Source organism: Salvelinus namaycush, chromosome 33, assembly GCF_016432855.1.
Source record: "Salvelinus namaycush isolate Seneca chromosome 33, SaNama_1.0, whole genome shotgun sequence".
Taxonomy (NCBI): Eukaryota; Metazoa; Chordata; class Actinopteri; order Salmoniformes; family Salmonidae; genus Salvelinus; species Salvelinus namaycush.
Window position 1 is genome coordinate 5,345,583 of NC_052339.1, and position 27,623 is coordinate 5,373,205.

General features: G+C 42.2%; 1 pseudogene; it reads left to right on the forward strand.

Moving 5' to 3' along the window:
* The first annotated feature begins 662 nt into the window (after positions 1-662).
* The window catches only part of LOC120027647, a 70,040-nt pseudogene continuing 43,079 nt past the window's right edge, over positions 663-27,623 (forward strand).

Here is a 27,623-nt window from a genome sequence, read left to right on the forward strand (position 1 = left end):
TAAGCGTCTGGAACCTGGAAGGGTTATGTTTTTATGCATTCACATTAATTATTCTCATCATGGACTGGAAAGTGCAATTAACTAGAAACATTCAAAGAATGGTGAGCACACAGGGCTGATTCTCTAATATTGTTGACATGCGAACTGTCTATTATTCGGTAATGAGGTGGGAGGATGTCTTGAAACCAGTTTCGAAGAGAAGTCTTGCACACCACTCGTTTTGTTGTGGTGTAAAGAGACGGACCTGGCATCTCAATGAGAATTTGAGAATCCAAATCCAAGGCTATAGTGTAAACAGAACATTTGGAAATCTGATGTGGAAGAAAAGCAAATCTACTTCACATATTTTGTTCGTGTAAAAACGCAAAATGCCTGTGTTCCATTCCCTCTGTGATCTGATCTGGAGTCAGTGTAAAGGCAGGTGTGAAGCAGGAGTCGTACTCGGGAGCATTGCTCTGCATTCCTCCTCCCCTCCAGGAGAGTGAGAGCTTCTTGTAGCTCTGCCAGGGTGTCACTCGATACAAGGTCTGAAGGAACAGTTTCAAGCTCCTTGACTAACAGCTTCCTCTGTCAAATGTGTCACAAGAGTTATGTCTCTCTCCCTATAACTCTCTCTCTCTCTCTTTCTCTCTCTCTCTCGCTCTCTCTCTCAGTCTTTGATGATGGTGGAGAGGATCCAACTCAAGGAGGAGGAGGAGGGGGGTGTTGGTCGGGACACAGGTGAGAGTTTCTCAATCTAGAGGAGCAGGCAGCTGCAGCAGTAGGGATTCTGGCCTGGTGTTGATGCTGCTGACAGATCCTTGTCTTCACTGGGGCTATGGCACCACTTCAGCCCAGCCTAGAAGCACCTGACCCGGGTCATGGCACCACTCGCACTGCCTGCCTACCTGCCCCAGGTTCTCTGCTCCTCCAGCTCCATTACACTAGCACAGCACACCCAGCTAGCACATTTGGTTCCTTGTTAAGTTGTAGGAACGAAGCCATACGTTTCCTGACCAGTAAAACCATTTTTTAGAAATAGAAATGAACATTTTGGCTGTTCTGGGAACGTTTATTTTTAGGTTGCAGGGAGGTTCTGAGAAAGTTTTACTCTGGTTCCTTGAAAAGTTTTCCTGATAAGTTTTATTTAAACTGATAAGGGAAATTCTAGGTTATTTGGAGGTTTTCGAATAATTTCCCAAAAGTTCACTGAATGTTTCAATAAGACTTTTAACAACACCGCTAGCTTATTTTGGGTAAACTTTTTTGAACTCCAAGTACAGATAGAAATTAATTTCCCCATCATCTATAAGTCTTTGCTAGGTAAAGCCCCGCCTTATCTCAGCTCACTGGTCACCATAGCAGCACCCACCCGTAGCACGCGCTCCAGCAGGTATATTTCACTGGTCACCCCCAAAGCCAATTCCTACTTTGGCCGCCTCTCCTTCCAGTTCTCTGCTGCCAATGACTGGAATGAACTGCAAAAATCATTGAAGCTGGAGACTCATATCTCCCTCACTAACTTTAAGCACCAGCTGTCAGAGCAGCTCACAGATCACTGCACCTGTACATAGCCCATCTGTAAATAGCCCATCCAAATACCTCATCCCCTTACTGTTATTTATTTTGCTCTTTTGCACCCCAGTATCTCTACTTGCACCCTCATCTTCTGCACATCTATCACTCCAGTGTTTAATTGCTATATTGTAACTATTTCGCCACTATGGCCTATTTATTGCCTTACCTCCCTTATCCTACCTCGTTTGCACACACGGTATATAGACTTTTCTATTGTATTATTGACTGTATGTTTGTTTATTCAATGTGTAACTCTGTGTTGTTGTTTGTGTCGCACTGATTTGCTTTATCTTGGCCAGGTCGCAGTTGTAAAAATCAACTTGATCACAGTGGGAGTTGTTGAGTCATAGCTATCTGCCATGGTGTCACCTTGAGCCGAAGGTTCCAATTATGTAATCCTCACTTCACTCAGAGATAGTGTTAGGGTAAGACAAGATAGGAATCTGCTACTTCATCTACTATAACGGGGTGGCAGGTAGCTTAGTGGTTAGAGTGTTGGGCCACTACCCGAAAGGTTGCTAGATCGAATCCCCGAGCTGACAAGGTAAAAAATTGTTGTTCTTCCCCTGAACAAGGCAGTAAACCCACTGTTCCTAGGCCGTCATTGTAAATAAGAATTGGTTCTTAACCGACTTGCCTAGTTAAATAAAAAATGAATATGGAATGGGAAAAAAAGACACCAACCTTCTCTCTGGCATCATTTTAGAGTTGTAGCCCAACACAGACAACAGGGGAAACGAAAACACGCAGGATGATTGAGCCGTTGACGCTTTTAAAAGGAGTCATTGTAAACGCGCAGCGGCTTTTCACATCTTTTTCAATATGGTGCTAATATGGCAACGATGGCGTCTTTTATCGTATAGCAGACGCTTTCAAATTATGGAAAGGAGTGTGGGGAAAGGGAACAACTTGGGCGCCCGTGAAGAGCTGGAAGAGGGGGAGGAAAATGTCAGTGACTATGTCCCAAATGGCACCCTATTCCTTATATAGTGCACTACTTTATACCAGGGTCCATAGGGTAGTTTTTGGCAGAAATGCCTTCTGGAAAATGTGAACTTTCATGTGCCTTAATAACAAAAATTGTTTGCAATCTGTAAATATTAATAAAATGGATCAATTACAAGCCTAGTTGGTTTAGCCACGGAAAAAGACAGGAACCTTCCCGCTAGTCATGATTGGCTGAGATGATAGTTGGTTGGTTTATTGGTGTTAAAATACACCAGTTATGTTATTTTGGACCACCAGGCTGCTGATGTCACGCAGCCTGTCGTTTTTGTGTTTATACTTTTTCATAACGACAACGACCGCGTTGTGTTTATACTTTTTCATAACGATGCGAATCATTAAAGAGATGGATGGGAATAAGGCTTAAGCAGGTGTGAACGAGGCTGAATGGTTGTAGACAAATAAGAGCTCTGCAGTAGGTGTACCAAAACATCCAAGGGCCATTTTCTCAAAAGTGAAGAGTTTATCAACTTTCAAAGCAGAATAACCTTCCCATTGTTCCTCAACTGTAGTGTATGGTATACCATTTTCTAGCTCTGAGTCTTTACTTTTATCCAATGTAAAAAACACAATTTCAAATGTTACTACATAAGACCAAATCGAGCCAGTCTGTCACATTTTCACTCTCTGCGGTTTGCACATCTGACTGGGGAAAAGAGAGATTAGATGCCCTTAAAGTTTGTATCAATAATGAATGTGATGCCTGGGTAAATCACTGAATATTGTCAATGGAAATGATGTAGCTAACTCATTGCTTTGCACTCATTGAGGATTTGGAGTACCTTTATTTTCCTAAATGTTCTTGAGGATTAACCTGAATATAATCTTGGAAACCCAGAACCAGATTTTGCGAGACCAAATGCTCAATTTAGTTCTGTTTTAATTTTTTATTTAACCTTTATTTAACAAATTTTGGATGGGAGATGTTGAACTAGTGCGAGTGACGGAACCAGAGCGCTTCCTCTTTGATAGTCCACAACATTTACAAAAGATGCCAGGTGTAGGTGCACCCCCACAGTTCGAGATTCACCCAAATAACCAGTGACACAAAACCAGTGCACCAATAGAACTGCTCCTCGTTATCTGACAGATCCCAGTCTTCCGACAGAGGTGACGTGTTTTCTTCTATCACGAGAGACTAGACTAATGGTTTTGCAGTGCTGTATTAATGACGATGTACAACAAACACAGTTGCTTTACATACATTCTCATACTTTGAACGTGCATGCATTGATCATTTAAAAAAAATCTTTGAATGAAGAAGTACATTTATGTGTGGTTGGTAGACAAACTATTTGAGTAAAACATGTTAATATTCATTTGATAACACCGTGTTGCACAGCCACCGTGTTGCACAGCCAGTGTTGCACAGCCACCGTGTTGCACAGCCACCGTGTTGCACAGCCAGTGTTGCACAGCCACCGTGTTGCACAGCCACCGTGTTGCACAGCCACCGTGTTGCACAGCCAGTGTTGCACAGCCACCGTGTTGCACAGCCACCGTGTTGCACTGCCACCGTGTTGCACAGCCACCGTGTTGCACAGCCACCGTGTTGCACTGCCACCGTGTTGCACAGCCACAGTGCCCTTACCCTGCTGTAGAAATAATACCCTGCAACACAAACTCACATTATTTCTCTCCTGACTAATTACATTATGGTAATTGAGGACAGTAAAGGAGGAGACAACATTTAATGAATTCGGGTCAAGGAAACTGCATATCTGTCTATTTGCCGTTAGCTGCAACGCTACAGGGCGTATAACATTTATTATGTTTATGCCTAAACCTCTGGCATTAAATTGGCTATACGTTTTGTATCAGATAAAAATTGGGCCCTATTGATAGGCTGATAGCATTGTCTTCCAAAAAAGCACTGCAACACCAGCCACACCTTCTCCCGACCTAGGTGGAAATCACTCAGCTAGCTACAATCCATCATGCTAAACCATCTGCAGTCTAAATGTTTTATTGGAATGGAAATATGTACTCAAAAAGTGATATGTACATCTCTATATAAATCAGCCTCTCTTATCTGAGTTGTAATCAATTGGCATCTCCACATTTGGGATCAATCAGACATTCCTGTGCACTTTGTCAGAGCCTGCAGCGTATTTGCATCCAGGGTCACAGCCAGCTAACCTGGGAGAAGGAGGATTGTCTTTCTGCTGGCGACCATTCGGCTCTGGATTCAGTTCAAGTGATTCCTGAATTCCACCTCGGGCTGATGGGAGGAGGGATTTTAACTACTGTAAATACTCCCTCAAATACTGTACATACATGTCACGTCTGCTGCAGCTCTCTGATCCAATGAGTTACTCATGTGGATTAATGACTTGGATAATATTCAGTTCAATAACTACTGTATTCACTGGGACAGTAAAATATGGGTGAGAATGTCTGCATCTCTCTCTGTCCCTCTGGGGGCAAGAAGAGGAAATGCAACTCCTCTCACTCAACATCTACATGCACAACGCAATGCTGTGTGCACAGCAAGTGTCCCTGGTTTTGTCATGAGTAAACAATTTTACGTAACGGGACATTTATCTATTTGTTTGAATATATGCCATCACGTTCTATTAAATAGAAATAGAAAGTTCTATTAAGTTCTATTAAATAGACAGTTCGATTTTTTTTTATAGAACTTGGTATGTTTTGTTAAAGAACATTATATTATATTATATAGAAAGTTCAATTAAGTTATGTTAAATAGAAAGTTCTATTAAAACTGGATTGGGTATTTTGACACTGCAAATTCATTCCTCATTCTGAGGGCGCTGGACTGTAAAATGACTCGTAAAACGGCTCATCGTTTAGTATGTAATTTCCCATGGAAATGATAGATTGAGGATTATCTAGCAGTGACGATACTAGTCATCTCTGGCAATTATCTGTAAGTATCATCATTGTTTAGTTGAATACCCTCTGCTATTATTTTCTTTCACCATGAATTAGGGCCTATGAAAATTACAGGTTGGAGGCCTGTCTCACTGTATTACGACCTGTAAGTGCTGATATTGATAGGAAGGTAATGGTAGTCCTCGGCCCTAAATGTAAACAGTATCTAAGGTGATATTTATTCTGCTCTCACGTGGAGTGCTGTGGAGCAGAGCACTGGGGGTAAAGGCAGGAGTGAGGCCTGTTGTGGATCTGTGTGGGGCAGGCCCTAGCCTACATATTATACATACCTCATGAGTGGCACAGGTCTGGCTAATAAAGATAAAGATGTAAAAAATGTAAAACGACATGTACGTAAATGCGCATTTACAACGTCTGAAAATACGGACGACAAAGTGTTATGACGTAATGTCTAGAGGCTGACGTTAAAACGGACATGGTCAGTTACGGTTGAATTTGCTAGCGCTGCCTGTTGTGCAAAATCTTCAATAGAGTGCAATAGACTGCAACTTCTTAGCCAGGTAAGTATTTTTTTTCCTGTGAACTCTGTTTGTAGTTGTGAACCAGATATGAATGTGTGATCAAGAGATCTGGCAGTCATCCACAATCTGTTCAGCTCCACTCCCCAGCTGAGATCTTAGTGACACTGAAACACATCTACTACCTTGAGTGTTACTTACTCTCCAATCAATCTGACTGCCAGCTCCTCTATTCATGTTTAAGGGGCTGTTAAATTGTTATGGTTAATTTAAAACCGGGAAGCTCTTGTTACGCAACACCTCCTGAAACAGCTCTCTTGCCACCCTCGCCGTGGTTAAGATATTCCGTTTTCATCTGTTAGTGGGTCGCCTTCTCTGGGAATGCAAACTGCATTCTCCGGGGTAGAGTGTAGAATAGAATACGGCCGATAGCTTTCAATCAGAGCTTCTCTCAATGCAATCACACTGTCATTGTTCGTCTCATGTTGTGGAAAGCGCCTTTTGACAGAGCCCTGTAATGAATCACCTGGCCAAGTATTTTGGAAAGGAGCGATTCAGATCACATCGGCAGCCTTTTTCATATAGTTAGAAGGGGGGACGGGGGGGGGGACGGGGGGGGGCGACGACATTCAATTCATTTCTCATGCTCTTTTATGTCTGCTGCTTTTCATTGGAACACAGTGTTTTAAAAGTTATTCACTGCAGCATCCCCTCTCTTTTCTTCTCGCAGAGCTTCGCAAAGCAAATATCTAGCAGGGTAGTTCATAAAGAAGGGGTTTTACTTACTCAAGGTGCTGACGGCAGGGCACACTGTTATGTTGGAGGCTTAGAAAAACAAAACTTAAGCCAAACTGGCAGAGGCTTCTAATTGTACCGCGTTCATCTGGTGAACAATTATTTGCTCAATCTTTTGTTTTGTAAAGCCGTAGCGATGAAGAAACGTTTTTTTTTTTTTTTTTTACTTTGACAAAAAAAATCAATTCTAATATCAACTTCCAAGAGTCAAGTATGGGGACAAATATAAACTTGCAGGAACAGCATGCAAGCACATGATCTCTGGTCCAAGATCAATGTTTTTCAAAAGGCTGAATACATCATAGGAAAACCAACGGACGGAATAGTGTAACTGACACTCCCTAAGACTAAGCAGTGAGGGTGAGTTGAAGCACCTTTGATTTACAGTGCATTCGGAAAGTATTCAGACCCCTTCCCCTTTTCCGCATGTTGTTACATTACAGCCTTATTCTAAAATTAATCAAATAAGAATGTTCCTCATCAATCTACACACAATACCCCATAATGACATCACAATACCCCATAATGACATCACAATACCCCATAATGACAAAGCGAAAACAGGTTGAGACATTTTTGCAAAATGTATAAAAAAATAAAAAATAAATGAAATACCTTATTTAGATAACTATGCAGACCCTTTGCTACATCATTTGAAATTGAGCTCAGGTGCATCCTGTTTCCATTGATTATCCTTGAGATGTTTCTACAAGTTGATTGGAGTTACCTGTGGTAAATTAAATAGATTGTACATGGTTTGGAAAGGCACAAACCTGTCTATATTAGGTCCCACAGTTGACAGTGCATGTCAGAGCAAAAACCAAGCCATGAAGTTGAAGGAATTGTCCGTAGAGCTCCGAGACAGGATTGTGTCGAGGCACAGACATGGGGAAGGGTACAAAAAAATGTCTACAGCATTGAAGGTCCACAAAAACACAGTGGCCTCCGTCATTCTAAACTAGAAGAAGTTTGGAACCACCAAGACTCTTGCTAGAGCTGGCCGCCCGGCCAAACTGAGCAATCGGGGGAGAAGGGCCTTGGTCAGGGAGGTAACCAAGAACCCGATGGTCACTCTGACAGAGCTCCAGAGGTCCTCTGGAATCTTCCAGAAGGACAACCATTTCTGCAGCACTCTACCAATCAGGCCTTTATGGTAGAGTGGCCAGATGGAAGCCACTCCTCAGTAAAAGGCACATGACAGCCCACTTGGAGTTTGCCAAAAGTCACCTAAAGGACTCTCAGACCATGAGAAACAAGATTATCTGGTCTGATGAAACCAAGATTGAACTCTTTGGCCTAAGTGCAAAGCGTCACGTCCGGAGGAAACCTGGCACCATCCCTACGGTGAAGCATGGTGGTGGCAGTATCATGCTGTGGCGATGTTTTTCAGGGACTGGGAGACTCGTCAGGATCGAGGGAAAGATGAACCGAGCAAAGTGCAGAGAGAACCTGTCCAGAGCACTCAGGACCTCAGACTGGGGCGAAGGTTCCCCTTCCAACAGGACAACGACCTTAAGCACACAGCCAAGACAACGCAGGAGTGGATTCGGGACAAGTCTCTGAATATCCTTGAGTGGCCCAGCCAGAGCCCGGACTTGAACCCAATCTAACATCTCTAGAGAGACCTGAAAATAGCTGTACAGTGATGCTCCCCATCCAACCGAGGATCTGCAGAAGAGAATGGGAGAAACTCCCCAAATAGAGATGTGCCAAGCTTGTAGCGTCATACCCCAGAAGACTCTAAGCTGTAATCGCTGCCAATGGTGCTTCAACAAAGTACTGAGTAAATGGTCTGAATACTTATGTAAATGTGATATTTCAGTTTTTTATAAAAAACTGTTTTTGATTTGTCATAATGGGATTTGTGTGTAGATTGATGAGGGGGAAAAACGATTTAATCAATTTTAGAATAAGGCTGTAATGTAACAAAATTTGGAAAAAGTAAATGGGTCTGAATACTTTTCGAATGCACTGTACTTGTAATGTAATATGCATTCAATGCCTGTAAAACATCACTGCAAACTGTTGTTTATGAGTGTTATTACACTAATATCATTGTAAAACATGTATATCATGCTCATTTAATTTAGACAAGCAATATACTTTCTTTAGCATTTAGCTACAATGGGTAGACCATGCCCTGCTATGCCTAAGTACACTCTGTTCTTAAAGGGGTACAAACGCTTGTCATAGTACACTGTAAGGTACGTCCTTTGTACCTTTAGTTATAGGTACTGTACATACAGTGACTTCAGAAAATATTCATACCCCTTCCACATTTTGTTGTGTTAAAGCCTGAATTCAATAGATTTTTGTTCTTACCCCTACACACGATACCCCATAATGACAAAGTGAAAACATGTTTTTAGAAATGTTTGCACATTTACTGAAAATAAAATAAGGAAATATCTAATTGACATAAGTATTCACACCGCTGAGTCAATACTTTGTAGAAGCACCTTTAGCGGCGATTACAGCTATGAGTTTTTTGGGGGTAAGTCTCTAAGAGCTTTGCACACCTGGATTGTACATTTGTCCATCATTATGCTTCATTCTATAGTTAGAGGACTCCTGATATCTCCAGGAGTGATAAGTACAGTGCATTCGGAAAAGTATTCAGACCCCTTCACTTTTTCCACATTTTATTCTAAAATGTATTAAATTGTTTGTTTTCCTCATCAATCTACACACAATGCCCCATAATGACAGTCCCTTGATATTTTGGCTCTGACGGAGACATGGATCACTCCAGAGAACACTGCTACTCCAGCTGCTCTCTCTTCATCTGACTATGTGTTCTCTCATAGTCCGAGAGCATCTGGTCGTCGCGGTGGTGCCACAGGTCTACTCATTTCTCCTAAGTGGAGATTTGATCTTTTCTCCCTTTCTCACCTGTCCATCTCCTCATTTGAATTCCATGCTGTCACTGTCACTTGTCCACTCAAGCTTAACATTATTGTAATCTATCGTCCACCAGGTGTCTTTGGAGAATTCCTCAATGAGCTTGACACCTTGATAAGCTCATTTCCTGACGATGGCTCACCACTTTTCGTACTTGCCTTCGATTCATTTCTTTCCAACTCTCTCTTTCCCCTCCTTGCCTATTTTGACCTCACCCTTTCCCAATCCCCTCCAACTCACAGGGCAGGTAATACACTTGACCTCGTCTATACTAGAAGCTGCTCGCCTAGTGATTTCACTGCAACCCTCCTCCAGGTCTCCACTTTGTTTTGTTTTCTGTCTCCCTTTCCTCCAACCCTAACCACTCAGCACTTACCCAGATGATCATGCGCCGTCGCAATCTTCACTCTCTCTCTCCTCTTCTATCCTATCATCTCTCTCTTCCGCTAAATCCTTCTCCTGATTCTGCCTCTTCGACCCTACTCTCCTCCCTTTCCACATCCTATGACTCGCACTGTCCCTTTTCCTCCCGGCCGGCTCGGCCCTCCCCTCCTGCTTTGTGGCTGCGTGACTCATTGCGAGCTTACAGAACAGGGCTGCGGGCAGCTGAGCGAAAATGGAGGAAAACTAAACTTCCAGAGGACCTATCATCCTTCCACTCCCTCCTCTCTACCTCCTCTTGCTCTGTAGCCACTGCTAAAGCCACTTTCTACCTCTCTAAAGCCACTTTCTACCTTTCAAGCTTCTGCCTCTAACCCTAGGAAACTCTTTTCCATATTCTCCTCCCTCCTTAATCCTCCACACCCTCCCCCTCTCTGCGGACGACTTTGTCAACCACTTTGAAAAAAAGGTTGACGACATCCACTACTCATTCACTCAGCCTATTGAGTCCACTGGTCTCACTCACACATAACAATCCTACACCTTGACCTCTTTCTCCCCTCTCTCTCCAGATGACATCCTGTGACTAGTGAGGTCTGGCCGCCCGACAACCTGCCGCTCAACCCCATCCCTCCTCCCTTCTCCAGACCATCTCTGGAGATCTTCTCCCATTCCTCACTTCCCTCATCAACTCATCCCTGACCACTGCCTGCGTCCCCTCTGACTTCAAAATGGCCCGAGTTGCTCCCCTCCTCAAGAAACCAACACTTGACTCATCTGACATCAAACTATAAACTTGTATCCCTTCTTTCTTTTCTTTCCAAAACACTTGAGCGTGCTGTCTCTGATCAACTTTCTCGTTATCTCTCTCAGAACGATTTTCTTGACCCTAACCAGTCAGGCTTCAAGACGGGTCACTCAACCGAGACTGCTCTTCTCTGTGTTACGGTGGCTCTCCACACTGCCAAAGCTGACTCTCTCTCCTCTGTTCTCATCCTCCTAGATCTATCCACTTCCTTCAACACCGTGAACCATCAGATCTTCTTCTCCACCCTCTGAGGGCTGGGCGTCTAAGGCTCTGCACACTCTTGGATTGCATCCTATCTGGCAGGCCGCTCCTACCAGGTGATGTTTTCAACCTTCCCAAGTTCTCTCATGTCACCCCGCTCCTCCACACACTCCACTGGCTTCCAGTCGAAGCTCGCATCCACTACAAGACCATAGCGCTTACCTACGGAACAGCAAGAGGAACTGCCCCTCCCTACCTTCAGGCTATAATCAAAACCTACACCACAACCCGAGCACTCCTTTCTTCCACATCAGGTCCCTTGACCCTCCCACCTCTACGGGGTTCCACCACCCCAATGGTGGAACCAGCATCCCCTAGAAGCTAGGACAGCAGTCCCTGCCCATCTTCCCAAAAACATCTGAAACCCTACCTCTTCAAACAGTATCTTAAATAATCCTCCTCCTCACCTCGACCCCACCCCCACATTTAAAATAAATAAATAATAATGAACCAGCACTTGAATTTGACACCCTCTCCCCTTCTAGCTCAGACTCTACTGATAGCTATGTTATTGAGGGAAAATGTACTTTCTATGCCTGTGATATGTGGTTTTCCCGTCTAGCCATCTTAAGATGAAACTGTAAGTCGCTCTGATAAGAGCGTCTGCTAAATGACTAAAATCTAAGACTAAAATTCTTCAAGCTCTGTCAACTTGATTGTTGATCATTGCTAGACTGACATTTTCAAGTCTTGCCATAGATTTAAGTCAAAACTGTAACTAGACCATTTAGGACCATTCAATGTTGTCTTGGTAAGCACCTCCAATGTAGATTTGGCCTTGTGTTTTAGACTATTATCCTGCTGAAAGGTGAATTCATCTCCCAGTGTCTGATGGAAAGCAGACTGAACCAGGTTTTTCTCTGGGATTTTGCCTGTGCTTATAGCTGTATTCTGTTTCTATTTATCCCCCCCAAAAATCCCTAGTCCTTGCCAATGACAAGCACACCCATAACATGATGCAACCACCACCATGCTTGAAAATATGAAGAGTTGTACTCCGTGACGTGTTGTGTTGGATATGCCACAAACATAACGCTTTTATTAGCCATATTTTTTGCAGTATTACTTATGTGCCTTGTTGCAAACAGAATGCATGTTTTGGAATATATATATTTTTTCATTTAGATTAGTATTGTGGAGTAACTACACTGTTGTTGATCCATCCTCAGTTTTCTCCTATCACAGCCATTAAACTCTGTAACTGCTTAAAAGTCACCATTGGCCTCATGGGGAAATCCTCGAGCATTTTCTTCCTCTCTGGCAACTCAGTTAGGAAGTATGCCTGTATCTTTGTAGTGATTGGGTGTATTGATACACCATCCAAACTGTAATGAATAACTTCACCATGCAAAAAGGGATATTCAGCGTCTGCTTTTTTTTCGGCGCATGTGACAAACACAATATTATTAAATGTAATTTCATTTGGAGTTAATATTTCCAACAGTTGGGATTTGTATTCACCCGCAACCTGCATTCAGAATGACTGTCAAGGTTAGGAACATTGATAAAGGAGACTACCTAAACTACGAGTGTCAAACTCATTCCATACAGGGCTAGTATATGCAGGTTTTAGTTTTTTCCTTTCAATTGAGCCCTAGACAACCAGGTGAAGGGAGATCTTTACTAATTGGTGACCTTAATTCATCAATTAAATATAAGGGCCTAAATATGTGACCTAAACCATTTAAACTGGAACAACCATTTCAGTAACGGGTGCAATAAATCTAACTAACTGACTGGACTGATAAGTTTAGAAAATGTATGTTGATTATAAAATATAAAATAACAATGGACAGATTATTGATGAAGACTTAACTGATAGAATATACTGAACTATAGATTATCATTGCTGCACAAAACCATCTGGTTTCAGAGACTAAAATAGAAAATGAAGATTTCAAATTTCTTGAAACGCTTTAGAATATTATGGAGACCAAAATCTAGCCACCTTGCTTTTCACACACACACATCATCATCCACACATGTACATCAATCACCTGCAACCTGTATTCTGAGTGCAGCCAGGGTTGGGAAGGGTAACATGTGAGACTACCTTAAACATCTAAACTGGAACCATCATTTCAGTAATGGGAGCAATAAATCCAAGTAACCGATTGGAATAGCTTAGAAAAATGTATGTTATTTATATTTGAGTAACATGAGATTAATTAATCAATGTACATGCAAAAATATAGATATTGAAACCAACAATTAAAAAAAAATCAACCTGTAGGTTGAACACATTGGTGCAGCTGGCTTCCGGGCTAAGCGGGCGGGTGTTAAGAAGCGCAGCTTGGCGGGTCATGTTTTGGAGGACGCATGACTCGACCTTCGCCTCTCCCGAGCTTGTTGGGGAGTTGCAGCGATGAGATAAGATCGTAATCATGAAATTGGGGAGAAAAAGGCAGTAAAAAAATATATATTAAAAAGAATCCTTTGGTGGGCTGCGTCAGCTTTTTTTAGGGGATGCCCAAGTCCAAACAGTGTATGTAAAAAAAAAAAAATTTGACATAAATATAAAGTCGGAATGGGTCTGCACTCAAAAATATGTTGCATAAAGCTTGTGTAGAAATGTGTAGAATTGCAGGAAATTGGCTTGAAAATGGAACATTTTCTCTGCACAGAAAATTCAGGGTCACGACTATGGCCATTATCATGCCCCCTGCCACGCCCAACACCTATGCAGCTTTTTGTTCCCGAAAAAACCCTGCTGTCCCCTTATTTCTAAGAGTGTAATGCTATAAGAAGAAAGCTGTGGATGTGAATTAACATTAGAGGTTTGGAGGGGTAAGGAACATTTTGGCCTTGCTTACTGAACAGCTAGGGACAGGATAAGGGGTAAATTAAGGTTGGAGTTAAAGGAAAATTCACCAATTTTTTGTTATTTTGTATTTGAGAAACTCAGAGCGATGTTCTATCGATTCCAGGGATAATTTCATGTTTTCGTGTGCATCTGAGTGATTCACTGTTCAATCAGGCAGAAATACAGTTGGTATGGTGCATTTTGCATCATTGAATACCTCTGATGCCTCATATGATGCAATACTCGTCATACTGGCTGTATTTCTGCTTGCTTGAACGACGAATACGCATGAAAACATGAAATGACCCCGGGAATCAATAGAACATCGCTTAGAGATGCACAAAGATGATATAACATTCAAAATGGATGAATCTTTCCTTTAAGGTTAGGTATGTTTGTTGGTGTCTCTGCTTTATAATTTATACACTGAACAAAAATATAAATGCAACAATTTCAAAGATTTAACTGAGTTACAGTTCATATAAGGAAATCAGTCAATTTAAATAAATAAATTAGGCCCTAATCTATGGATTTCACATGACTGGGAATACAGATATGCATCTGGTCACAAGTAGGGGCATGGGTCAATAAACCAGCCAGTATCTGGTGTGATCACCATTTGCCTCATGCAGTGCGGCACATCTCCTTCGCATAGAGTTGATCAGGCTGTTGATTGTGGCCTGTGGAATGTTGTCCTACTCTTCAATGGCTGTGCGAAGTTGCTAGATATTGGTGGGAAGTGGAAGACGCTGTTGCAGACGTCGATCCAGAGCATCCCAAACATGCTCAATGGATGACATGTCTGGTGAGTATGCAGGCCATGGAAGAACTGGGACATTTTCAGCTTCCAGGAATTGTGTACAAATCCTTACGACATGGGGCTGTGCATTATCATGCTGAAACATGATGTGATGGCGGCTGATGAATGGCACGACAATAAGCACTAGGATCTCGTGACGCTATCTATGTGCATTCAAATTGCCATTGATCAAATGCAACTGTGTTCATTGTCCGTAGTTTATGCCTGCCCATACCATAACCCCATCGCCACCATGGGGCACTTTGTTCACAACGTTGACATCAGCAAAACGCTCGCCCACACAACGCCATGCACGCTGTCTGCCATCTGCCCGGTACAGTTGAAACGGGGATTCATTCATGAAGAGCACACTTCTCCAGCGTGCCAGTGGCCCACTGAAGTTGATTACAATGCTGAACTGCAGTCAGGTCCAGACCCTGGTGAGAACGACGAGCACGCAGTTGAGCTTCCCTGAGACGGTTTCTGACAGTTTGTGCAGAAATTCTTGGGTTGTTCAAACCCTCAGTTTCATCAGCTGTCCGGGTGGCTGGTTTCAGATGATCCCGTAGATGAAGAAGCCGGATGTGGAGGTCCTGGGCTGGCGTGGTTACACATGGTCTGCCATTTTGAGGCCTGTTGGACGTACTGCCAAATTCTGGAAAAACGATAGGTAGATAAATCAACATTCAATTCTCTGGCAACAGCTCTGGTGGACATCCCTGCAGTCAGCATGCCAATGACACGCTCCCTCAAAACTTGAGACATCTGTGGCTTTGTGTTGTGTGACAAAACTGCACATTTTAGATTGGCCTTTTATTGTCCCCAGCATAAGGTGCACCTGTGTAATGATCATGCTGTTTAATCAGCTTCTTGATATGCCACACCTGTCAGGTGGATGAATTATCTTAGCAAAGGAAAAATTCTCACTAATAGTGATGTAAACAAAACTAGGCCCTCAAAAGAAGTCCTTTGAAATATGTTAATGCCTTAAATAATTTCATTTTAATGGCAACATATTCACTTAAGAGCTCACTTGGTGAAGGCCAAAGGCCAAAGGACAAAAAGAAAATCATGAATTTAACAACTCTGTCACTAGCAAACACAGTCACGGGTGGTACTGGTAATAAATGCTCACTAACAGGGATGTAAACAAATTTGTGCACCAAATTTGAAAGACATTTCTGGGATTATTTATTTCAGCTCATGAAACATGGGACCAACACTTTAAATGTTGTGTTTATATTTTTGGTTCAGTGTAGATCCAGCCAGACTGTATCTGTCAGCTGTGCAGCGATCAGTCCGCACGACTGCAGACAAAGTACCTGAGTGACACGATCCAAACCTTGGCTGGCCCCTTCACCTCGGGATACAGGGACTTGACCTTAGATAGACTGTTAGAGCACATTTCATTAACACGCCGATGTCATATGAAGTGTTCCACAACGGTTTTAGCTGCTTCTCTGCGTCTATATTTATCTGTAAGAAATTCCTCAACGATGTTGCCAAGCGCCTCAGGAGATGCCGTTTTGACACACCTGAGCAAATATACACTTTACTCCAGAGGAGTACAATGCAATCATATTGTGCAAGGTGAATTCTGGGCTTGATGATTAATGTTGTTCGGGAAGAGTAACGCCACTGAGCTAGTAAAAGAATTTGCACAATACATAAACAGCATACAAGTCAAGCATCAGATCTTTCAGAGTATCACGTTTTCATATACTGAAAAAAATAAAAGGTTCTTAAATGGTTCTTCCTCAGCTCTTAAGGTTCCTTGGAGAACTCTTGCCTGATAAAGAACCTTTGAGTCAAGTGTGGGGTTCTTGACGTGGCAACTACGGTTCTTCAGAATTCTAAAAGGTTCCTAAAATGTATGGAAGCCTGCAGATAGCACACAGAAAAGATTTAACTAGTGTTGATTTTTTCAGTGGAACATTTCTAGTGTTGATTCAAGAGTGGTGTAAAAGTACACCAGTGTTGGTGTTAATAGCCAGAGTTGAACCAAAACCCTTCATTATCATATTTCCCAGCATGCTCTATTGCAGGTTGATTTTTACAATTGTTGGTTTCAATATCTATATTTTTGCATGTACATTGATTGATTAATTAATCTTATGCCACTCAAATATACTGTAAATAACATACATTTTTATAAACAATTCCAATCTGTTACTTGGACTTACTGACATGGTGGTTTCAGTTTAGATATTTAAATTAGTCTCATATCTTAGTCTTCCCAACCCTGGCAGTCATTCTGAATGCAGGTTGCAGGTGAATAAAAATTCAAAATGTTGGATATCCAACAATTCCAATAAGAATTACACATAACTTTGCAGGCCAGCATAATGTGACTTGAGATTTAGGCCCCTGCGTTAGGTTCAAACTAGGCCCTCAAAAGAAAGCCTTATGAAATATGTATTGCCTTCAAAAATGTAATTTTAATGACAACATATTCACTTAAGACTGTCACTAGCAAACACAGTCATGGGTGGTACTGGTAAAATCCACTCAAAAGGCTCCCTAGGAAATATGCAAATAAGCTCAAAACTCTACAGCAGGGCTATTCAATTCCGGTCCTGGAGGGCCAAAACATTTCTGGTTTGGGATTTTTATATGGTTCTTCACAGAGCCATCCCATTTATGGTTCTTTAGAGACCCTAAAATAGTTACCCTAAGGCAGAGGTGTCAAACTCATTCCACTAATGGCCGAATTTCTGCGGGTTTTTGTTTTTTCCTTTCAATTAAGACCTATACAACCAGGTGAGGGGAGTTCCTTACTAATTAGTGACCTTAATTCATCAATCAAGTACAAGGGTGGAGCGAAAACCCGCAGACACTCGGCCCTCCGTGGAATGAGTTTGACACGTGCCCTATGGCATCGCTCTCAAGAACCTTATTTGGTCCTTTAATTTTAAGGGTGTAGGGCATTGCGATTGTGTATACAATTTTAAAGTTCATTATTTGTTCGACTCTAATCTTTCTGGTCTCAAACTGATTTTGTTACAGCAGCTTGTGTCAACATAAAGTAGGAATGAAATCATTTCCACGATTTTCACTATTTGTGTCACACTCAGGCTTCAGAACACTTTTGGCCATCTTTATAATATAAAGACGTCAGAGCTACTAAAAAGGTTATCCATACCATCAAGACATTGACATGTGTAGACATGCAGGTTGAAGACCTGGACAAACCCTTTGCTGTCTCAGTTAGGAAGACTAACACCTGGGCAAACACTGGAGCCCAAAGATCTTCCACCAGCTATGGAAACCAGTACAAACCTGGTCGCTTTTGTCGACACACAAAATAAATTACTTCAAATTAATTTAGCACCGCATTAATCTACACTTGACACTTAAGACCTTGTTTATGCTTGCAAAATGATAAGGGGTCTTCATTGGAGAATATTGGTTGGTTGATAGGCGCAGTAAAATGTTGTAAAGACATGACACGCTGACTGTTTTGTCAAGTGTCTGCATCCTGTTAATTTAGACAGTTGGTAATACCTTGGATCTAAAGAGCCCTCAGATAGTAATTCTGTATATACTCCACTTCTCTGATCTCTTGTGTTGAAGCTGTCCTACAAAACGCCAGACCTCTTAAGGACATACAAGATAATTGTCCCTCAACGTTTCTCTCCCACGGCCAACTTCAAACAGAGAAATTCCAAATTCGAGATTACGTTAAGCGTGGTTGGTGATGTCTTATAGGGATCTCTCAACGATGACATGTTTTTGTGTTCTTTAGTGTCTTTGTGACGCATTGTATAGACCTGAGGAAAATACTCATGCTGTCTGGAATGCAAATAATGAATACAGGGATTACATCTACAAACCCAAGGACCGAAGGCCTCATGTCTTCAAGAGCCCAAACACAGACTAAAGACTAAATGCTTTCCCTAAACTGATGATGGAACATCCATCATCTCATCTGATATATTGTCTCAAGAATTTCATTCAAATGTATTTCATTTATAAAGCTAGTTGTCTGGATTCTGAGACAATTGGGGCAGATAATGAGGGTACATATAAGAGACAAATGTCATATTTCTGAGTAAATTGGCATTATCTGAATCTGAGCAACTACAAGCTGGAATAACGTTAAACTAGCAAATGTCTTACATATATGACTTAAGTAGTTTGCCCAAGAATCTAACACATACAAAGACGGTGACCTGAGTGCCATTTCCATGGTAACTCCTATTGGCGTGTCTGTAATCAGGGTGTAAGGCTGTCATAGTCAGCTATTCAGACAGTACCGGAGACCTTGAAAGTATAGGGAGAGAGGTGCTGTGACGAGACCCGTTGCTTTTCAGCAGTTCATTATATGGCACACTGCTCAGACTTGATCACATACAAAAGGAACTCGTTTTAAGCTCTTTAAGCTACCCCATAATCCACCAATGTGTGCAATGTGACATGAATATTTGCAAAGAAAAGAAGACATGCTCATGCATTCATGTCGCCTAATTCATTGTCAATGTTATGTTACCCACATTGAGGTTCCTTTCTTCTCATAATGCAGACATTCAGAATTAGCGACCTAAAAAGGGTAGACATTGGAGACTATTTGGATCTGAAAGGAGTAAATAACTACAGTATTATAAATTACAACTTCTATTAGAGAGACCGGGGCCTGATGTACATAAACAAAGATGCCACCAGTCCACCAATCCCACGGCTTGCTTCCCTGTAGGTTCATTTTTGGGGGGAAAGGTTAGCCACAAGAGCAGATTAAAACCCCACCAATCATCCTCTAATACCAGCAGTCTCTATAGAGCCCTTGTTGGGTTTTGCCTGTTGAATGTGTGGCTTATGGCGGCTAAAGAACTCTCGAGGGGAATCCTGAGGGGATTACTCTGACGTTTCCCATAAAGTGGGAAATAAAAACAGTCTTGAGGATGATCATAAACACGCATCATCTCCAAGCCGCCCCCCACCCCGAACTAAATAGTGGACGCCCACTTTCTCCATTCAGCTTTTTCTGACACCCAGGGATAGAGACCTGACAAGGGGCAACTCCACTTGGAGAGGGATTAGTGTAAATCCAACTGATAATGAAATCAAGGTGCTGAGTAGCTCTTGTTGGATTTGATACAAAAGATGGGCGAATTACTTTGTCTTTTTGGAAAATCCTCTATTTTCCTATGGTGAGAACTCCCTGATAAGTAGCCCAGGGATCCTGCACAGCATACGAGACTGTGGCCCCATCCCTCTGCCCAACGGACCAATAGACGCCTCCATCCACTCCACATTGCTTGGACATTTCCCCATCCACACAGAAAACTATTTATACTGATCTAGTGACCAGCTAATCGTATTGTTATTGAACTAATCTGCGATCCAAGGACATTTTGATTGGGATGACACAGTTTATCATTGTTGCCCACATGAACTCTCACCCCCAATGAATCATTATGCTAAGTGGAAAGAAAACGGTGACTGTGCTATTGGAACTATCACTCTATGTATGCAACCACTGATACACATTTCTCCACTGTCAGAAAGCTTGTCAAAATGTTGTGGTTTCCCTAGCGGTCTCTTGCTATATCAAGGAATTCCGCCAAAACAGACACAGCCTTTTGAGTATGTTGATATGGACAGAGGCAGAAATGACTCCTTGCTTGTGACAATGCATGATTGTGGGTCAAGAAGAAGGTACATTTGAATGCAGAAGATCAACAACCAGTAGCTGTTTTTTAAGAAACTACAGAGTGGGTCGTGTTGACTGAATGTCTAGTTATTCGATCTCAGACAGCAGTTATTAGTCAAATTTGAGCTTAAGTCATGAGAGAATGGCCAGTCTCCACTGGGCACACACTGGTTGAATCAACATTGTTTCCACGTCACTTCAATTAAATTACGTTGAACCTAAGTGGATTGATGTCTGTGCCAAGTGGGTCAGTCCTTCCAATATATGACCGTATAAAAAATAATACAAATACTGAGCTATATTTGCACTATATATGTATATACAGTACCAGTCAAAAGTTTGGACACACATTTAAGGGTTTTTATTTATTTTTTACTATTTTCTACATTGTAGAATAATAGTGAAGACATCAAAACTATGAAATAACACACGTTTAATCATTTATATTTTAGATTCTTCAAAGTAGCCACACTTTGCCTTGATGACAGCTTTGCACACTCTTGGCATTCTCTCAACCAGCTGCACCTGGAATGCTCCATCACTCTCCTTCTTGGTCAAATAGCCCTTACACAGCCTGGAGGGGTGTTGGGTCACAGTCCTGTTGAGAAACAAATGATAGTCCCACTAAGCGCAAACCAGATGGGATGGCATATCGCTTCAGAATACTGTGATAGCCATGCTGGTTAAGTGTGCCTTGAATTCTAAATAAATCACTGACAGTGTCACCAGCAAAGCACTCCCACACCATCACACCCCCTCCTCCATGCTTCACGGTGGGAACCATACATGCGGAGATCATCCGCTCACCTACTCCGCGTCTCACAAAGACATGGCGGTTGGAACCAAAAATCTCAAATTTGGACTCATCAGATCAAAGGACAGATTTCCACCGGTCTAACGTCCATTGCTCGTGTTTCTTGGCCCAAGCAAGTCTCTTCTTATTATTGGTGTCCTTTAGTAGTGGTTTCCTTGCAGCAATTTGACCATGAAGGCCTGATTCACGCAGTCGCCTCTGAACAGTTGATGTTGAGATGTGTCTGTTATTTGAACTCTTTGAAGCATTTATTTGGGCTGCAATATCTGAGGCTGGTAACTCTATGAACTGATCCTCTGCAGCAGAGGTAACTCTGGGTCTTCCTTTCCTGTAGCTGTCCTCATGAGAGCCAGTTTAATCATAGAGCTTCATGTTTTTTGCGACTGCACTTCAAGAAAGAATTATCCGCATTGACTGACCTTCATGTCTTAAATTAATGATGGACTGTCGTGCTTTGCTTATTGCTTTGCTTATTTGAGCTGTTCATGCCATAATACGGACTTGGTCTTTTACCAAATAGGGCTATCTTCTGTTTACCACTGCTACCTCGTCACAACAAAACTGATTGGCATAAATGCATTAAGAAGGAAAGAAATTCCACAAATTAACTCTTAACAAAGCACACCTCTTATTTGAAATGTCACGTTCTGACCTTAGTTCTTTTGTATTTTCTTTGTTTAAGTATGGTCAGGGTGTGAGTTGGGTGGGTTATCTATGTTTTGTGTTTCTATGTTGTGTTTTTCGTTTGGCCTGATATGGTTCTCAATCAGAGGCAGGTGTTAGTCATTGTCTCTGATTGGGAACCATATTTATGTAGCCTGTTTTCTGTTGTGTTTTGTGGGTGGTTGTCTTCCGTATCTGTTTGTTCACGTTACGGGACTGTTTCGGTTTTCTATTCTATTCACTTTGTTATTTTTGTATTGTTGTCGTGTTCAGGATTATTAAATTGAATGGACACTTACCACGCTGCGCATTGGTCTGACCTTTCTTACTCCTCGTCAGATGAGGAGGACAAATTCCGTTACATGAAATGCATTCCAGTTGACTACCTCATGAAGCTGGTTGAGAGAATGCCAAGAGTGTGCAAAGCTGTCATCAAGGCAAATGGTGGCTCCTTTGAAGAATCTCAAATATAAAATATATTTTGATTTGTTTAACACTTTTTTGGGTAATACATGATTCCCCATATGTGTTATTTCATAGTTTTGACGTCTTCACTATTATTCTACAATGTAGAAAATAGTCAAAATAAAGAAAAACCCTGGAATGAGTAGGTGTTCTAAAACTTTTGACCAGTAGTGTTTGTGTGTGTGTGTGTATATATATATACACTGCTCAAAAAAATAAAGGGAACACTAAAATAACACATCCTAGATCTGAATTATTGAAATATTCTTATTAAATACTTTTTTCTTTACATAGTTGAATGTGCTGACAACAAAATCACACAAAAATTATCAATGTAAATCAAATTTATCAACCCATGGAGGTCTGGATTTGGAGTCACACTCAAAATTAAAGTGGAAAACCACACTACAGGCTGATCCAACTTTGATGTAATGTCCTTAAAACAAGTCAAAATGAGGCTCAGTAGTGTGTGTGGCCTCCACGTGCCTGTATGACCTCCCTACAACGCCTGAGCATGCTCCTGATGAGGTGGCGGATGGTCTCCTGAGGGATCTCCTCCCAGACCTGGACTAAAGCATCCGCCAACTCCTGGACAGTCTGTGGTGCAACGTGGCGTTGGTGGATGGAGCGAGACATGATGTCCCAGATGTGCTCAATTGGATTCAGGTCTGGGGAACGGGCGGGCCAGTCCATAGCATCAATGCCTTCCTCTTGCAGGAACTGCTGACACACTCCAGCCACATGAGGTCTAGCATTGTCTTGCATTAGGAGGAACCCAGGGCCAACCGCACCAGCATATGGTCTCACAAGGGGTCTGAGGATCTCATCTCGGTACCTAATGGCAGTCAGGCTACCTCTGGCGAGCACATGGAGGGCTGTGCGGCCCCCCCAAAGAAATGCCACCCCACACCATGACTGACCCACCGCCAAACCGGTCATGCTGGAGGATGTTGCAGGCAGCAGAACGTTCTCCACGGCGTCTCCAGACTCTGTCACGTCTGTCACATGTGCTCAGTGTGAACCTGCTTTCATCTGTGAAGAGCACCGGGCGCCAGTGGCGAATTTGCCAATCTTGGTGTTCTCTGGCAAATGCCAAACGTCCTGCACGGTGTTGGGCTGTAAGCACAACCCCCACCTGTGGACGTCGGGCCCTCATACCACCCTCATGGAGTCTGTTTCTGACCGTTTGAGCAGACACATGCACATTTGTGGCCTGCTGGAGGTCATTTTGCAGGGCTCTGGCAGTGCTCCTCCTGCTCCTCCTTGCACAAAGGCGGAGGTAGCGGTCCTGCTGCTGGGTTGTTGCCCTCCTACGGCCTCCTCCACGTCTCCTGATGTACTGGCCTGTCTCCTGGTAGCGCCTCCATGCTCTGGACACTACGCTGACAGACACAGCAAACCTTCTTGCCACAGCTCGCATTGATGTGCCATCCTGGATGAGCTGCATTACCTGAGCCACTTGTGTGGGTTGTAGACTCCGTCTCATGCTACCACTAGAGTGAAAGCACCGCCAGCATTCAAAAGTGACCAAAACATCAGCCAGGAAGCATAGGAACTGAGAAGTGGTCTGTGGTCACCACCTGCAGAACCACTCCTTTATTGGGGGTGTCTTGCTAATTGCCTATAATTTCCACCTGTTGTCTATTCCATTTGCACAACAGCATGTGAAATTTATTGTCAATCAGTGTTGCTTCCTAAGTGGACAGTTTGATTTCACAGAAGTGTGATTGACTTGGAGTTACATTGTGTTGTTTAAGTGTTCCCTTTATTTTTTTGAGCAGTGTATATATATATATGCAGTGGGGAGAACAAGTATTTGATACACTGCTGATTTTGCAGGTTTTCCTACTTACAAAGTATGTAGAGGTCTGTCATTTTTATCATAGGTACACTTCAACTGTGAGAGAGACGGAATCTAAACCAAAAATCCAGAAAATCACTTTGTATGATTTTTAAGTAATTCATTTGCCACGGCCCCCACTGAAATCTGATTGGCCACCGCATTGCCCCCCCCCCCCAGAAATTCTGAGGTTATCTCTAAATATATAGATCATTTTTACCAAGACGCGCAATACTCATCAATTTCACCGGAGAAAGCATCCGAGCAAGTGAAACTGCGCCCCTCTGTCTTTGTATGTGTAGCCCATGTATCTGATACCGTCTGGCCAAAAAGTGTATGACATGACCTTACAGTGAAATGCTTACTTACAGTTTTAAGAAAGTAGAGTTAAGAAAATATTTACTAAATGAACTAAAGTTTTTTTTTAAAGTAACACAATAACAATAACGAGGTTATATAAAGGGGGTATCAGTACTGCGTCAATGTGCTGCGGTACAGGTTAGTCAAGGCAATTGAGATAATTTGTACATGTAGGCAGGGGTATAAAACAAAGAGGGGTGGGGGTCAATGCAAATAGTCCAGGTGGCCATTTGATTAATTGTTCAGCAGTCTTATGGCTTGGGGGTAGAAGCTGTAAAGGAGCCTTTTGGACCTAGACTTGGCGCTCCGGCATCGCTTGCCGTGCGGTAGCAGAGAGAACAGTCTATGGCTTGGGGGACTGGAGTCTTTGACAATTTTTGGGGCCTTCCTCTGACACTGCCTAGTATAGAGGTCCTGGATGGCAGGAAGTTTGGCCCCAGTGATGTACTGGGCCGTACGCACTACCTTCTGTTGCGCCTTACGGTCGGATGCTGAGCAGTTGCCGTACCAGGCAGTGATGCAACTGGTCAGGATGGTCTCGATGGTGCAGCTGTAGAACTTTTGAATGTGGATCTGGGGACCCATGCCAAATCTTTTCAGTTTCCTGAGGGGCATTAGGCATTGTCGTGCCCTCTTCACGGCTGTCTTAGTGTGTTTGGACCATGATAATTTGTTGGCAATGTGGACACCAAGGAACTTGAAGCTCACGACCCATCTCAACTACAGCTCCATCGGGAGAATGTCCTAAAAAGGTCCTGACATGGTTCTCAGTGACCTCCTGGGAACGTACAGGGAACTAGACAAAGATCCCCCAGAGAAAGTTCCCTTGGGACCATCAGTGGGATAACGTTGAGCTTAAACCTGGAACTCTACACATCTTGTCATGGGTTTGAGGGAAGAAAATTAAAATGTTAAGCTAATTTCCTGCAGTTTTACACATTTTGCCATGGAATAGGGAGAAAATGTTGCAGTTTTAAAGCAAATTTCCTCCAGTTCTCCACATTTTGCCATGACTTATGCTCAGCCTGGTATCAACTGATAAGCATCAGTCTGGTAAGCTTTTGCAAAAAGTTATACATCAAGAAGTGTGACGCATAACTCAATACATTGCATTCAATACAAAAGGATATGCATTGAGATATGCTTCTCTCTCTCTCCCCCTCTCTCCTTTATCCCCTCTCTCTCCCTTTCCTTCACTCTCTCCCTTTTTTCTCTCTCCCTCCCTCCTTCACTTTCCCCCTCTTTGCCTCCCTCTCTCTCTACCTCCTCTTTATCCCCCTCCTTCTCTTCTCTCTCCTCCCCCTCCACCCTCTCCCCCTCTCTCTCTACCTCCTTCTCAAGGTCTCTCTCTCTCCCTCCCTCTTCTCTCCCTCCTCTCTCCTCCCCCTACCTCCTTCACCCTCTCCCCCTCACTCCCCCACTCCCCCACTCTTAACCTCCCCCTTTTCTCACTCTCTCTTCTCCATTCTCTCTCCCTCCTTCTTTCCCTGCCTCCCCCTCCTTTCACCTCTCCCTCGCCCTCCTCTCTCTCCCACCACCTCTCTCTCCTCTCTCCCACCTCCACAGGAAATCGAAGCATAAGTTGGCGATAAAGCTGCAATGGGTAAATTGGTGAAAGACTAAGACAGACAGACATATACACTCACAGACAGACAGGCAGACAGGCAGGCAGGGGTAAGGTGGGGGTGAAAACTCCATATTCGCAGCCATGGCTTTACATGAAACTACACATGTGAAAACATGATCGCATGTGAAATAAATTTGACAACATGGGGATGCAAAATTTCAACATGTGATACCATGAAATTACAAATTTGAGCACAGGAAAACATGATCTATTGAAACATGGGGATACAAAATGTCAACAGTGTGTCACGTGAAAATGCAATTCCACATGTGATAGTTTTCACGTGAACGTTTTTCACATGAGAAACTGCAAATTTCACATCTGAATCTGCAATACACATGAGGGGAATTTTTTTAATACTCCTCACATGTGAAAAGGTGGTGTTAACATGTGAACTCTAAATTAATACATGTGAACATATGAAGAGTTTCATTCCAAAACACTATATATCCATTTACAGAAGTGTTAGTAAATGAGCTTTTATTGTTTAAAGAAAATATGAGATTGGTGTGTTTTTTCACTATCATATTATGACATGAGGTTGTTCAATGACCGACATGTATTTATTTTCAAATCGATGGTTTCATTTCAGAGACACATAGTCGTGTTTTTTGCAAAATCCTATCAAATCTGAGAAGAGTAATATTTTACCATGAAGGTACCCATAAGCAATTATTTATGATGAAAAAACACACACGTGAAACATATCCTTTTTGAAAAATTGTCCTCAAATGTGTCTGTTGTTTTCCATGTGAAAATTTCAGCTCTTGAATGAAAATGCAATTTCACATGTTAACTGCAAATTTCCCCAAAAATTGGTAAGGAAATGAAATGATCTAGGGGTTTTAAAGTAGGTGGTACGGTAAAATAATGTAAAAAAATATTTTGTCAATGACAACATGATTACATTGGACATGATCACCTAGTACTGACTTTTCAATATGACCTTTCTGCTGCACCACAACGTCTGTAGCATGTCTCTACGCATTCATTACCTATAAAACATAAATAATAATGCCATCTGCACTGCTATTTTAGTTATCAGTTCATCTGACTATTCTCTCATCATTTGAGTACTACATTGTTATTGATTATTGCATTGTTGGGTTCTGAGTTTGCAAGAAAGGCATTTCACTGTACTTGCGCATGTCACATTAAAACTTGAGTTCATTTACTTATATCGGCAATTTGAAGGGTTTTCTGAATAGTTGTCTGCTGTTTGTTGGGGATATTATTCTGTTTTAATGTTACTCCTGAATCACTATGATAAATATAATCGTTTTTGTTCAGTGTATTTTTAACAAAGCTGAGATTTAATTTATTTAAATCCAAAGTATAGGGATACAGGGGAAATCTGTTATTGACACAGACATGGTGGTGTAGCAGGAAGATCAAAACGCCGTGAACCAAGAGGTTGTGAGTTCAAATCCCTGCTGAGGAACATGTTGAATAATAGTTACTGTATAAATAAACATACACAGTATAATCATGCATGTCAAATATGTAAATTGAAAATAATG